The sequence below is a fragment of the Coturnix japonica genome, chromosome 1 (genome assembly GCF_001577835.2).
Source record: "Coturnix japonica isolate 7356 chromosome 1, Coturnix japonica 2.1, whole genome shotgun sequence".
Classification (NCBI taxonomy): Eukaryota; Metazoa; Chordata; class Aves; order Galliformes; family Phasianidae; genus Coturnix; species Coturnix japonica.
In genome coordinates this window covers 149,001,037-149,017,015 of record NC_029516.1, presented here as the reverse complement: position 1 = coordinate 149,017,015, position 15,979 = coordinate 149,001,037, and the positions used below count along the sequence as shown (strand labels likewise).

The window sequence follows — 15,979 nt, the reverse complement described above, 5'->3', positions numbered from 1 at the left end:
ATATATATATATATATATATATATATAAGTTGTACCTTTTTTTTTTTTTCTTTTTTTTTAAGAGTCTGTTGGTTTTAAAGTCCAGTTGCCAATTACTAAATGAATAGAATATCATGATTGATGGCAATAGATTATTTTGCTCATGTTTTTCATATGAGAAAAGAACTCAGGAAAGGCCTCTGCTCTGTTCACCATGGAGTTCAAATCTCTTCTTAGTGAAGAAGAAAAGTGCTAATTGCTCCTGTTACCACCTTAAGACTTGCATTTTCTAGATTATTACAAAAGAAAACCCAAGAAGGCTTTCACTGAGAAACTATGAGGATCTTCTGACACCATAGAATCACAGAATCATAGAATGGCCTGAGTTGAAAAGGACCACAATGATCATCCAGTTTCAACTCCCCTGCTATTGCCAGCCACCAGACCAGGCTGCCCAGAGCCACATCCAGCCTGGCCTTGAATGCCAGGGATGGGGCATCCACAGCCTCTTTGGGCATCCTGTTCCAATGTGTTCCAGTTTCACCCTGTGTGTGAAAAACTTCCTCTTACTATCTTTAAACAGATAATTGTATATGAAAACAGCTTTCTTCAAAAGCACTTCTCCAGAATCACTGTGTCATAATCTTCTTTCCAGCACCATGTTTTGTGTTATCATCATTAACTGTGCTTCAACAGGAAGGTGACTTGGAGTGATACCAGCCTTCTAACTGTCACAGATATTAATGTCATCTATTTCTTCATCCGCAATGAGTTCATCCTCACCACACTACAGATGCAAGTACAAGGAACCAAGTGCTTGTGTCCAAACACGAGGATATCAGGCTATTCGTGAGTCACTTCAAGAAAAAGACTTTAAATAACCATCCCACCAAAACAATGTGGGTTCCTAGGATACACTAGGATACATAGATGACATCTGGACTGAAAATTTGGATTCCCTCATTGATTTCTACCACAAATTTAACAGCCAGAATTGTCTATCAAACTACCTCTGGAAAACTCTTACATCAGCATCAACTTTCTAGACACCATGGTCAACATAAAAAATAGCAACCTACAAACTACCATATGCAGAAAATCCACAGACCAACACACCTCCTTCCACAAACCAACAGCTATCCAAAACAAAGCAGAAGAGCTGTGATACAGTACCAGCCCACAAACATCACCTCATTTGCTCTGAGGAGTACATTCATAACATGCCCTCAGAAAGCAACAGATGATGTCCATCCAATAGTGACACTCCTCTATGATTGCATATTTGAAGAAGCCACCTAAACCTTGTACAAACTTACTACAATACAGAGAAAATCCCTCACTGGTTATCATGCACCACAATGTGCAAGAAATATATACTGGAAAATATTAACAATCTGCAACTTATATTTGAAGAAAATCATCCCTCTAAATGATTTTTCCTAAAACCATCCCTCTTTCCCTTCCAGCAGCACTCAGCATCATTAGCCCCAACGCTAAGCAAATTTTTGGCAGACCAGAACACACTGGCCAGAACTAGATGACTCCAGAAAATCAGGTCCAAATTTTGCCACAATCTATATAATAAATGCCTGCTACTCCAGAGCCACCAAAATCCATAGATCCTGCAGATGCACATCCTGTGATGCACTGTGTGATGCATTCGGCGCTCTCAGGAAGCTGTGGCTGAAACCACACTACCACTGGTTTCTACGTAATTAGGATAGGACAGTAACACCAGTTGGAAAGTGATCTTCCCAAAACAACTACAGGCATCTCCAAACTTGCTGGCCTGACTCTGAACAATTAAAGGTAGGCTGGAGAACAAAAGTTTGTAACTTTGTTGGATACCAGGTACTATATCAGATGAATTCAAGACAGACCTGTGATTTTCTCTGTATTTCAAGTCTCAGTGATCTTCAGTAGGAATTTCCTACCATATTCTCTGGTCTTCTATGTTTCTGTCACCTCTTGAAGCCTTAGCAGAGCCAGGATCACCTTTCACACCCAAAAACAGCAAACACTTTTCTTTCAGATGTCCAACTGATTAACAGAAGTGCAATGAAGTGCAATCATCTAGAAATACCTTCACATTTTCTCTCTTTCAGACCCAACAGGTCATTCATCCAACTGAAATGTGTAACCTAACAACTGCTTTACCCAACTGTATATATTGACCTAATAAAAGATCTTCTTTTCCTAAAAAAAAAACCAAAAAACCGAACAGTTGCTTTTTTTGAATAGCAGCATAAGGAAAAGTTTCTGTGATTAAAGCCCTGGCTCTATAATGCAGGTTCTTGGACACTGAACAGAAAGTAGCTCTGCTATTGTCTGCGAAATCCTTGAGTTGCAGGAGATTTGATTATAAATGCCTGTAGTGATAAGACTGCTTAACTGTCAAGATTTCTTTATCATTTTGCTTTGAACCAAAACAGGAAGTACAGTGTTTACATAAAGGACTGTGTTGAAAGTAGGTTCTCACTGCAGAGTTGAAAGTCTGCAAGTCAACATAAAACAATGAAAAAATACAGTGTTTTAGTTTAGTTTGTTCTCCTTCAAAATAAGGAGAACCACTAAAAAAATTCTCACAGCCTATACAGTTCCAGTAAGGCAACATTTATTATCTCAGTAGAGACTCTGTAACTGAGATATTCCATTTTAGTAGATCAGTAAGTGCATCCTTCTGCTTCTTATTCTGAAAGATGGAGTACTCTTGTTCTCTCAGAAAGGCATCCTTTTAGTGCTGCCAGCCCTATTTTGTTCCTCTGTTTCTAAGGGCAGTTTCCCAGGGGATCTCATCTAACAATTCCTTAAACAGCCTGAAGTTTGTTCTTATAAAGCTCAGGATTATGATGCTGGTCTTTACCAGGTCCATGTTCTTCAGAATCACAAACTCAACCAGGGAATGGTTGCTGCAGCCCAGGCTGCCTCTGATCTTAACGTCTTTAATGATCTCCTCTGCATTGGTGAGCACCAGGTCCAGCAACACTTCACCTCTGATGGGTCTGTCCAATACCTGAACCAGAAATTTTTTGTCATTGGACTCCCAGAGTCTTCTGGACTGCTTGCAGCTCACCATGTTGTTTTCCCAGTGGATATCTGAGTGGTTGAAATCTCCCATCAGGATGAGAGTCTGTGAGCTCAATGTCTCTTGCAGCTGAAGCAAGAAAGCCTCATCAGTAGGCTCCCCTTGATCAGGTGGCCTGTAGCAGACTGCAGACATCAGGTGTCCTTTATTGGTCTAGTCCTTAATTTTAACTCACAAGCTCTTGACCTGTTTCTCAGAGGCAACTCTGAGACCTGTGCTCCTGATCCCTTCAGCAGATGTCCAAGTGACATAAAGTATTTTTTAATATTTTTGAATTTCTTAATTGTAGCCTCATATGATACAGTTTTAAAGACCGGGAGTGGATACATCCAGCTTTATGATACCTGGTATCCTCTTCCTGAAATCCTGAATGTAGGCCCCTGGCAAGCAGCAAAACTCTATAGAGAGGTTATCCAGGCTGCAAATGGGTTCCTCAGTGCCTCTCAGCTCAGTCTCCCATTACCAAATTCCTTAGCCTTTTTACAGTGGCACTGGTTGTGACTCAGGTTCTTGGTTGAACCTTCTTGCTGTGGTTGCCCTTTTTGGTTTTGAACCATCACACCCTCTTCTCTTTCCATTCCCAGAGGTTTACAGGGGGACTCTGCAGCCAAGGGGGAGGTTTATTCTTCTGCCCTGAGCAGAGGCAAGGTTACAGTCTCCCTCATCCTTCATGAGTTTGTCCTCTGTCAGGTTTGAAACCTGCTTATCTTCTTCCCCTTGCTGGGACTTAAGACAGGGCTGTTGGTCTGCCTGTGCCACTGCATGATACCAGGCATCAGTCTCTCTCTCTGACTGCTGGATACATCTCAGCCTGATGACTTCCTCTTGCAGCCTGGTCAGCTGCTCAAAAAGATCATCAAGCTGGGTGCCCTTGCACCCACAACACTCCCACTTACCTCAGTCCCTCGGGTGACTTCCAGATTCCGGAGCTCCCCACAACCAGAGGTCTGAGCATCTCTGTTGCTCATCAGGAGGTCCATCTGGGAGCATGTGGTTGTGGTGCCTCTGTCTGAGTTGCTGCCTCAGCCCAGCTGTTGTGGCTGATAAGCACCATGTTAGTTTCAGTAGGATGCCGTAGCCGCAGTTTCCCAGACAAGAGAAGTAGCCAGCGTAGTGCCTTCCCTTTGTGAACTGCTGTGTAAACTGACTCGTTGCTTTAGGAGGAAATGAAATTCCACTGCCTCAGAAACCGTAATGAAATGAAGTAACATTTTTTCCTCTCTTACTTCTCCAGTTGCTGCATGGAGCCCCAGACAGTGTGATATCGTGGGTGGCAAAGCTGCCCATGGCAAGGGATTGGAACTGAGTTATCATTAAGGTCCCTTCCAACACAAGCCATTATATGATTCTATACAGTGCTGAATATAAGCAAATGTATAAGTGTAAAAACAAGGGTGGCAAAATATAGCCAGTGGCCTAGAATGCCTTACTGAAAACTTCTGCTTTTATTTATATCTGTCTTCTAGAAACGGCTGGGAAACAGCAATTGATATAACAGGAAATAATTGTTGTATTTCAAAACAGTGGAAAAATGTATTAAAATGTCCTTTAAGTTTCCCAGTGAGTTGCTGTTCCTCTTCTTTATAATCTGGTAGATTTGACAAGGTCAGAACAATGAAGCTGATTTTGAAATCTCAGCAGAACTAGTATTAAAGTATCATATTACTATGGTAAGTTGTCAATAGTGAGAGCCTGCAGAGGTTGTTAAAATGCTCAGAGAAATTGACAGATACAGCTTCAGGATTTTCACAGGTTGTGGACCAGGCATCCCCAGTCTGCAGGCTTGAAGTCACTTCGTATTAATTTGCAGTATTTATTTCTTCACTGTATAGCCTTTACACATGGGACTATCATCTCAAGGCTTCTTGTGCAGAAAAGGAACCTTCTGTATATGTAAACAGGAGTGTTCTTCCAGATATGCGGAATCATTTCTGAACAGCATCATTTTGAGTCACTTGGCTGTCGTATCACATCTCTACATAGCGCTAAGGTTCCAAATACCCTCAGTTAGAAAAGATTTGTGACTGAGTTACAGGTGACATGCAGCACTGTGATTACCTGATGCTTCATGAGGTAGAGTCAGAAGGGAACTCCATGCTGGGGTTATAATCTATCCCAGGAGAACAGGCACTGAAGCACTGTAGTCTGAGGAGCTCCATGTTGGATAAAATCACTCTGCTTCAAACTATGCATTCTAAGTGTTTCAATTTGGATTTGCTAAATAAAACAAAACAAAATAAATAAATTAAACCAAAGCATTGCAGAAAAGTTACGTTCAATTAAATCATGTTGTCTGAATTAGATGAACATTCTCTTTCTAGTTTCACAGAGCTGCCTTCCCATCTTCATGACATTATGATGAAATGCATGTAGCCCTAAGATTCTATTAAGATCATCTACCCAAACTTTGTGATTTCAATCAATTCAGTTACAAGCTGTATAATTCTAAATACTTATGGCCATCCTCTGATGGCCTACCTGTCTGCTCCCTTCAGTACCGCCCAGAAATGTTGGAATTACTTTGATGACAAGGTAGCTGGCATTATTATCAATTCAGATTTAGTTGAGATACGTGCAATTGAAAACAAATCATTTCTTGATAGCAGTAGTGCGGAGAGTCTGCTTTCTCACACAGGAGAATGAGAGCAGCAGCACTGAGTCAGATGGAGTTCCACTGAGCTCACAGTTGTCTTTGTGGGTGGCAGCTGCTACAGAATAGGAGCTGCAATATCCAGCTGTGGAGAGCCATGTGGCTAGCCCAAGCCGTGCTCTTTGGAAACCAGACTGCATTTCCCCAGGGTCTGTACTCCACTTTGTTAATCAAGTAGAGTCTGGAGCTCCAGCTACCACACTGGCACTTCATAGATTAAGACTCTTGAATTGGATGGCAAAACAACACCCAGGATCATGTCCTAGTACGTCCTGCATTTCACCGTTCGTGGTGACAGGGAGTAAAATACTCACGTAACTCATTCAATATCCAGCTTCTCATGCTGCCCAAGAAACCAACAGTTGCAAATTCGATTGTGAGTAAATCCTGCTAAGACAAGAGAATAATGTTATGATTTCAGAAGTAATAGTGGCCAACAACATATGCCCAGGAAAAAAGTAAAAGAGCAGGGCAGGCATGTAATTAGAATTCCCAGTACACATGAGCAGCTTGTGGCTCAGAGCTGTCCTAAGCCTGTGGTGATGTTTTTTTATGTTTAAGGCTGTGCCTGAAGATGCCTGAGGATTGTGATGGTGTGTGGACATGTGATGGAGCCTTGGTGGGAGCTGAGTCTTGGATGAGGTACAGGCAAGTGGCTGTGACACAAAAAGAAAAGGCAAAACACAACAGTAATTACAACAGAGAATATGAAACAGAATCTGTCAGAGCCCTAGCAGTGCTTGTGGCTCACAACAGGGACACAGAGTACCAGATGATGTAGCAAAGATCCCTCAGAGATCATACTGAACAGAGAATACCTGGAAACGTGAAGGAGTGGTTGAAGATCTTACAAAGGAGGCATTTCTAGGGCATATGGGAGGAGGAGAAAAGAAAACGTTCTTTTCACTTTCCACTTTAGACAGTTTTCTCATCTAATCTCAGATTTCACAAACTACATTCTCTTTGCCCATCCCACCGGCATCAGCATCTGTATGGTGATCTCTCCCACCACTGGCATCTGTAGGTGGTCTCTGAGCACTGGACTGGGTTTGACAAGGAACAGCCATTTGGAGGAGATGCTGGACACCCCCACAGCACTTGATTTTATCTATTGGGTCACAGACTAGAGCACTCCACAGGATGTGGGAGATTTGCCTTCACATTCTTCTTTTGCCAGTGGGATCCAAGCCCACACATATTCCAGGATCCCCAGGAAGAAATCCTAACCACATATCTGTGTGCTGTCTGAGGAATGTACTCTCCCATTTTGCATGGCAGTATTAAGGATTTGGAAGTGGAAGGGAAAAGGGAGAAAGAAAATATTTGTCTCTGTGTATATAAGTGTTCCTACATACAACATAATCTGCCTCAGATAATATCTGTTTCTCTGGGGCGTCTGTCTCCATCTCTCACTTCCTCTTTTTTCCATATAATTCAATGATTAAAGCATGTTTGCTGATGATATGAAGCTGGAAGGAGTGATTGATACATCAGAAGACTATGCTGCCATTTACCAAGACTTGGACAGGCTGGAGAGCTGGGTGAAGGGGATGCCAGAAAGGAAAAAGAGCTCATTTAATTAAAGGGTTACAGATAAATGGAAGAGTATAAACTGACAAGGAACATATCTAAGCAGGAAATCAGAAGATAAGTTTTAAACAGAAATGTTCTGAGATAACCTACCAGAATCAAGGAAGCAGGGAACTTCTCTAGAAACTTCACTAGATAGACTTTACTCCATTTGTGAAAAGAATTATTTAAGTATTTTGTTTCAAAACATCCTTGCAATATCAGGGGCTTATCTTGGCTAGGATGTCTATCCCAGTCCTTCTGTAGTGTTGAATTCTTTTGGATGTCAAAAACTACCTAATCCTTAATGGGAAGATATTTCTCTGCTTATGCAAGGTGCACAGCAGACTTACACAATCTCTATCTTAGGGGAACAAAGTGTGTGGATCTACATAATAAAACTATGCTTTATGCAAATATTAGAAGTATAAGAGAAAAGAGTTTGCACTGAACCAAGGCTCAACATCTAAGCATTGTTATTAGCATGAATAGTGAGGTTTAGAGGCAGAAATTACAACACAAGTTCACAATTCAAGCTCTGCACAGCTTTCTTCCCTTGGAGACTAACACTTATTCTGCCTGTAAATGGCACAGAACTGAATCCAACAAAGAAAACGAGAGCTTACAAATTGTGGCAGTAAAGGGCCAACATCTGTGGCAAGACTTCCAGGTTAATCATCTTGCAAATTAGGAAGGGAGTTGGAAAGGAGGACAGATGGAATTCTGCACCATACAAATATGCTGACATTGGAGTTAAGATGTACTGCATGTCCTTGGACTGTATATGCAGGTGGTATGGTTTTGTCTTGCTCTCTTACAGAGCAGTGTCTTTCCCTGAGAGAAAGGCAAAATCTTAACTAGCCTAGTTCTTTGACTTATTTTTTTCCCTCCAGACATCTTTTGATGGAAAAAAAAAACCCACCACTTTGGTCCAACGTTTGCTTCTAGTTACAAGACTCACCATTAATTAAATGGCAGTTTTTCAATCCCATCGCCACATTTATGGACAGCAGAGTTCAAGAAGTTCATGAACTGGTTCCCCACAGTTATCTTGAACATGAACTCACTGTTTAGTCAATGGCTTAGAAAAACAAGGCTGGACAGCTGGTCTCTGTACTACTTACCACAGTCTCAGGGCAGGGACAGAGGAAACTTAGAGAATATTTCCAAATACAGTCTGCCAGATTATTCAAATCTACAGCACATCCACATAGATGTTTGCTATTATTTGCTCTCGAATTTAGCATACACTGTAATATGCTCTATTTTATGAGGTGTGAAAGCTGACATCTGGAATGATTGCTCTGTCCTAGCCTGATATCCAGTTGCCACATCTGGCTGTGTCTTGTAGTCTGGGGAAGTGCCCTACCGCAAGGACTTGACCCGCAGAGGATGGTGAGACAGATGAAGCTAGATAATCTTTTTTATGTCCGTGAGGGTCAGTCTTTCAACACCAAGAACTAAAACAAATAAACAGAAGCGGGACACACTGTAATTAATGGCTCCAGAACACAATAAATCCGAACAGCTTCTTTTTTTCAAACCGTGGCTCACTTCAGGGTAATACAGAAGTTTAGAGGTGGGAAAAAAAAAACAAAACACGACTCAATAATTTCTTTCACTTTAACTATTGAATTAGATCCACCAGACAGAAACACTTTCAAACTAAATATGCACGTAGACCACTCTCCGCATATGTATGTATGTATGTCTGTGCAAGTCATTTGATAGGCTTCTTCCTCTTCCAGCATTTCTTCATCCTAAGTAAACACTGTCTCCTCACTCTATGACTGGAGAGCAGCATTTTCAGGATGTTGCCACACAGACTTAGATACCCAATACAATTTGATCCTGCTTGGGTGTTTTGTATACTGCAGAGATATAAACTGATTTTCGTTTTTAAGTCCTTAAATGTCAGCCTGGAGGAAGAGACAGAAAACGTCTGCAAAGACTATTTTCAGTGTATTTCCAGATTTGTGCACACATCCACTGCAGGGCTGTAATATGACAAGATTTGTCTTGTGGGAAACTAAAGATGAGTTCAAAAGCTTGATATGCATGTGAACACATCAAAATTTTAGAGCAGAGTCACTAATCTCTTAAATCTCCCTTATCATACAACTCTGAATCTCACTGTGGTGCACGCTGTTTGCTTTTTAGTTTGTTAAACACATCAGGCCTAATTCAAAGCAGTGAAGCCAATGAAACATTTCCATTTAGAGACAGATTGCCTTCTCCTCTCTCACACTGCACTTCAGACACCCCAAGGCATCGTCCTCACTCCTCCTCTTTGGCTTAGCTCTGGGGAGAGAAGGGAAGAAAAGTGGGAGCAAGGCAGGATGACCGGGATGAAATCCCTGAGGAAGGCCACAGTGTGTGCAAGCTTCATGCTTGATGTCTGTTCAGATCAACCCTGTGATTCAGCACTCTGACTGCTAAATATATAATGTTAGATTTGAGGAAAAGCTTCCAGTTCTACATCATATCTTGAGGCTGGCTCTTTTTTTATTACATTTTTAGAAGCTGATTTGGAAGTAATCTGTCTCTATTCATTAAGAACATTCAGGCAGAACCTCTCTATAAGACATATTCAATCTCTCTCATCCTTTTTTTTTGTTGTTGTTGTTGTTCTTGTTCCCCTTATTTTGAAGTGCTCCACACATGTGGACTGTCAGTGTGCCAGCCCTTGTTGTAAATAGCACGCTGTCCTTCTGTGCCCTGGGCCTCCTGGTTGGTCTGGGAAATGCAGTGTGCTAGGAGTTTCTGGCCTCCTTTGGGGTTAGGTATGATGGTCTCCGTTGTGCGTAAGCAAGTGGTTTCAATCTTTAATTGCAATGGGGAAGTGGTCAGACAACATACAGTCCTGGCAGGATAATGGTAAAATGTCTTGGAGGAAAACCAGAAAATAACAAATACGTTACATATGAAATGAATATGTATTTCTAACATAACCTGGAAAATGTGTAACATATAGGAAAGCAAAATACACATTTATTTTTCTTCGCGGTGCTTACTTGAAGCTTGAGCACTGTCTCATGCTATTCCCTTTTTCCTCTTTACAGAAATTAAAGTGAACTGAACATTTTATTCTCACCTCACAATTACACAATTCCAAACACTTATTCTGAAGAAATGGATGTGGGTTTTGACTGTAATTATGAATTTGCAGTGAGCTGTCAGTCATCAGTAGCAAAGCACAGAATTACAGGATTTTGCTGTTCTATGCAATAAGAATTGCTTGATCACAGAAAAAACTATGAAGAAGAGAGCTCACCTCTTCCAAAGAGACACAAAATCTTTCTCAATATCAACTACATCCTTCCCAGATATGTTTTAGTTTACTCACTTTACAGAGGATTAAGCAGAGATGTGGAAAACTTAGCAGCTCTATGTCTCTCTGTAATTCAACACGACAGCTGGGAATTACTCCCAGGAATCTTGTTTCCATTGCTTTCTTACAACCACTTTAGTGATTCTCTTGAAGACGTGCTGGCTTGTATAAAATTTAGCTCACGCTCCAAGTCTTGTTTGCGAAGCTGATCATCTGAATAAACAGCAGTCATCAGACACATCCCCAAAGGAAAAGAAGGATTGATCCCTGAGGGACTGATTTGGTACAGGTGTGGATGGATGCTGATTTCAGTTTGTATCCACGATCACTTTTACACTTACAGACATTAGGATGACAGGATATTGTATGTATAAGTTAATGTAGATAATAGCATTGGAGACCTTGGTGTCCATTTCTCAGCTCTCCTCCATGTACTTCTATGTACATTTCTAAGCACATGAGCATTTTAGTACTTTTCTAACAGGCTGAGGAACCAGGGCATGGTCACTTCAGAGCAGCCAAGAGACAGTCTCAAATTTACAAAAAAGCAAGGGGATGAAATGATAGAAGGTCTCTGCTCCAGGATTCAGGGCAGCACTGTCTGCCTCTTAGCCAGCGTTAGGAGCTCGAGAGATAAGCCAATGCTATCTCAGTGCAATGCACCAAGAATGTGTCTGCAAACACTAACAAAGCATTAAGATGCTAGTTAACCCTCTGAAGTGCAACACACAAGCCTTGTCATCATCCCAATCCTACCACACATGTTTTGGGTTGTTTTGCCTTTAACAGAGTGGAACTCATAAACATACATGAAAAATTGTACGTCCATGGGAAGCACCACTGCTTTTAGATCACAGGCTTCCCTGGCTATGTGATAAATCCTCTGGCTTGTTCAGTAAAAGCCAAAGCCTATCTTTGGTTTTATGTGATAAATGTACAAATAATAGTAACACCTACATGGTTCCAGCCCAAAATAAAATACTGCTTGGAAGATAACTCTTTAAGAGTCTTCAAAGGCAGAGATGATTCCTTTATTGCTATAGGATACATGCACAGAAAAAAAGCACTAGGGCTGTAGCCTAAATCAGCAAGAAATGTCTTAGCTTACATCACCTGGGAAGTAGTGGCAGTAATTCTTAGAGAGTTGGTCAAGATCTTCTCCTAAATCATCTCTGTCTCAGAAACAAGGTAGTTGGTATCTCATACTGGTGGACTGTGGCGTCGTCTTGCATGTCTGTAGGACATGTTACCCCAACTCTACCTCGATTCTAGTGCACTTGCTGAGCTTATGGTTTACCTGAAGTGCACAAGTTTGTTAGCAACTCAGTCACTACGGTGTGGAGAGAGAAGAAACATCCATCCAAAAGGTTATTAGGCTTCTTACCCACCAGTCCAAATGCTTTTGCTGATATTAAGGAGCTTGTACCTGGAGGCTCTGCTCGGTCTGGCCAAAGAATGGTAATTGAATGGATTGTAAATGTGCTGTTTTCTTTATGTTTTATGAGGGAGAGAAGAGCAGAGTAGAGATGAGGAGAACTGAGAAAAGATGAGGAGAAAGGAAGGAGAGAATGTTGCATTACTCAGGGTGCTATTTCTGAATTAAATATACAGTGGTTTTTTTATGTGGATTCTTCTAGAAAAACTATGTATTGGGGAGAAGAAAAGAGCATTTATTCTGAGGACACTGTTTCAGTTGTTTGTAAACAGCATTCTTTTTTTTTTTCTCTTTTCACATAGGTTTAACCAAGGACCATACATTAAAATATCTCGGGGAAATGTCACTGCCATTTTGCAATACATTAGAATGGTTTCAGATGGATAGAGAAAACTGCAAAGGCATTTTCCACTCAAGATGGCATTCAGAGCTCTGAAGCAAAAGTGAAAACAGCAAATTGGTTTGTGCAGTTTCCATTTGCTCTTTTCTCTTGTTTCAATGCACTATTTTCAGTATTAGACTTCAATACCTGGGGAGTTAGTTATCATGAAACAAGCGTAGCTCACCATTCTGCTAAAAGTTTCCCAAAGGTCGAGTGCTGTTCACTCTAAAACTGTGATAAAACTTAAGTTTCAGAAATGTTTTTTAGAGGTTGCGTCATATGGTGCAATGTATTGATATGTATAGGTGTCACTTTAATTTGAGTGTTTTTGGGGGAAGAAGTGAATTAAGCCTGATATTTACCGAGCTCTGTAAGGTAAAGTCAAAGTATAAAAAAATGAAAAAATAATAACAAGAAAAAGAGTGGGCAATTCATATTCTTTGATACATTTTTAATCTCCAAATTGCAGATAACTGACAGCATCCCCTGGGTGTTTTAAAGGTCTCCAACAAGGTAGTGCTAGTAGGGGGATATCTTCTTAGTTGGTTTCCCAGCCATCTGATTAAGAGAGTATATGAAAACAATGCTGAAAGACAAATCTAAAGAAAAACTCAAAGGAAAGACACTGACATCATGTTTTATTGCTTTAGTTCTTTGCAACTCTATTTCCTGTTGTGTGATCAATTTCTTACCCTTTTACTAGATTAACATGATTTTCATTACTAACCTTGTCCAGTAAAAACAAAAGCAATTTGGCAGAAGCAGGTTTCTCTGTAACAGCTAATCTACTTAGAGGGTAAATTGGCAAAGTATTGATGAATCTACAACCCACTGTGTCTTGCAGTACAATTGCAGGAGTCAGTTTAAAAATAGCTGATATCAGGGAGAAATTGTGCAGAGGACAATTATTTTCCAAGCACAAACCATCCCCCTGTGGACAAAAAGAGGGTGGTAAGAATATAGCCCGTTGTCTAAAATCCTCATACATAGATTTCCTTCTAGATCTTGCTATATTTTGCTGGCTTATATGGTAACAAGGAGAAAAAATCTTTGTCTACAGTAGACCATGCAAGCACAGCCAAATACCTGGAGAATAATACATAAAGCTGACTATCAAACTGATGGAGCCAAATTGGATCTCTGAAGTCTGCTTCATTAACACCTTCTCAGACATATCTCATTCACTTGTACTCATAAACTATGGTAGTTTCAGTACCTAAGTAAGGCCGCTCTACCAAGAAATATGACTATGATCTAGCCTCTCCAACAACATTTCTGGAATCTGGCTTTAGATATACTGCAACAAATAGGAAAGAATTCAAAAGAATAGAAGTGACAAAAATCAAGACGGGAAAAAATAAAAGAGATTCTGAGATTGAGATTTTGCTCAAAGCAACATCCTTGCGACCTAATACTAAATTTAGGGATGTATTTGGTTTGTGTTTCTGACCTAAGTAGTTCTTGCTCAACAATTCAAGCTGTAACATTCTAATCAGCTTCTTAAGAGTTAGTATGTCTTTAGTTCTCCATGTTGAAACTTTTGATGAGTGGTTACTCATTACCTTACAGTTGACTCCTTAAAAAAATAATCTACTCGAAACCATTCAGTTTGGACATGCTCAGTAACATTCTGGTAGCTGGCAGCCAAGAAATCTTCTTTCACTACAGATGTTTCAGTAAAGGGATTTTCCCTGCAATTATGTTGAATTACCCACAAACTCAGTTTCTCCCTTAGTTCAAATTGCAGAAGCCCATGTACTGGATCAAAATGTTACAGTCCCTCAAATTCACATTGCACAATACCGCCAAGCTCTGGAACTTCAATCTTTTCGATTTTCTTGTCTAAAATTCTAGGAAGGAGATACATAAATGTATCAAGAGCATGAAATGATGGCAAAGACAGTTAGGAAATGTAGTATCTGTATATATTTATGATACTTCCTGTATATATCAGAATCATATACTATTTCATACACTATTATTGTAGAGAGATTTTTGTAATATTTCCTAGCAAACTTTATTTGGAGACATAAATGCTTTGGAAAGGCATCAAAGAAATGAGTGATGTACAGAACTGGCCAAACTCTATCTTTAAAGCCTCAAGCAATTCAAGAATGTCTCCCGCAATGAAAGTATGTCCTGTGACCCCAGAAAGGAGCATCCTCAAGTCTTTTTATCCACAGAACAACGTGGTGGGGTGGGGAGGGTCCTTTGGGTCACCGCTGTGCCCCCAGCCTAATGCATAGTAAGGTGGAAGATGCCTGAATATCCCCTGGTCCCAAACTCCTGAAGTTCCTGGTCTGTCTGTCTTTCTAGTGTCTGTGGTCCTGGTCTGCCTATCTTTCTAGTGTCTGTGGTGAACATCCTGTGGCTATCAACCTGACGAAGGTTTTGGTGTGTGGTTCTGTATGGGGTCAGGAGTGTCAGCAATCCCTGCTGTAACTGCGCAGCTACAGCAGCAGTGCAGTCAAGAGTAACTCGCTACCCCCACATTGTGACACAGCTGGTTACAATAGAAACTTGTACACTTTTATGATGTTGCTCCAGTGCCTGTTTGTGCAGTTGGCCAGCTTGTCAGCTTGCAGATGAACTCAAGGAAGAACTCAGAACCAAGAAAGCCAAGATTTCTGACTTTATCTGCCATATTCCAACATATCCATTTGCACAAAAGCCTCAAAGTATGATTGATAAATGTCGGCAGGAGCCCTAGCTCCTTTACAGGCAAGAGATGCAATGATTTCACAGCTGCAACACTGGAGGTTGAGGCAGCCTGGGGCTGCAAACTTGCATCAGGATGGCCATAAATCAGTGCTGGCTCCCACCAGATCTCTTTTTCCCCATAGGATGGTGTCTGGATTACCAGCAGCTACAACAGCACATGCAGACTTCTTGGCCTCCAAAAAACAGCACAGAACTCATGTTTCATCCCAAGGGTCATCTAAAAAGCAAAGATGTACAGACCCAATAAGTGGAAATGCATACTTGTAAAGGATTGTATGAAAGTTTCTGGAACAGCAGTCTTAAGGCCAGCACCAGCTCCTGTGCATAGGACTGAAGAGGATGACTATCTGCTGTATGAAGTCCATGAGTAGAAATTTGTTTTTAAAACATGAAATTTTGGCATTTTCAACATTATTTTTGAAATATGTTGTTTTTTCTTTCCTGCCCTTTGGTGTCTTAGAGGAGTTAAGGGTCAAATGTGAATTTGTTGGCAAACTCTGGAGGCTGTAATGACCAACTTAAATATTTCTTTTCATTATCAGGTTCTTTAGTTAAATGGCAGGAAGTCTCTCTTCTTTTATGTTTTCTACTATCTTTTACTTAAAATCGATATAATGATGGGGTTTTGTTTGTACCAATTCTCCTAATGTCCTTTTTTATTTTTTCTCTCAGCATATATCGTCTCCAAGTGGTAATGATCCCGAGAGAAGAGAGATGGATGGCAAAGGGGAATATGTATTCCCATGGACAGAGGGATAGGATGAAAAACTGAGTAAGGAAGGGAAAAAAGAGTGGAGAATGAGAGTGATGGCATTTGTTTTCTCAGA

At 40.6% G+C, this 15,979-nt stretch overlaps 1 long non-coding RNA gene across 1 annotated transcript; it reads left to right on the top strand.

Moving 5' to 3' along the window:
- Positions 1-5,548: 5,548 nt before the first annotated feature.
- Positions 5,549-15,524, top strand: LOC107308241. The gene is made up of 3 exons (XR_001552704.2): positions 5,549-5,863; positions 6,276-6,356; positions 15,275-15,524. It is a non-coding gene; the product is annotated as an uncharacterized LOC107308241 (long non-coding RNA).
- Positions 15,525-15,979: the final 455 nt, after the last annotated feature.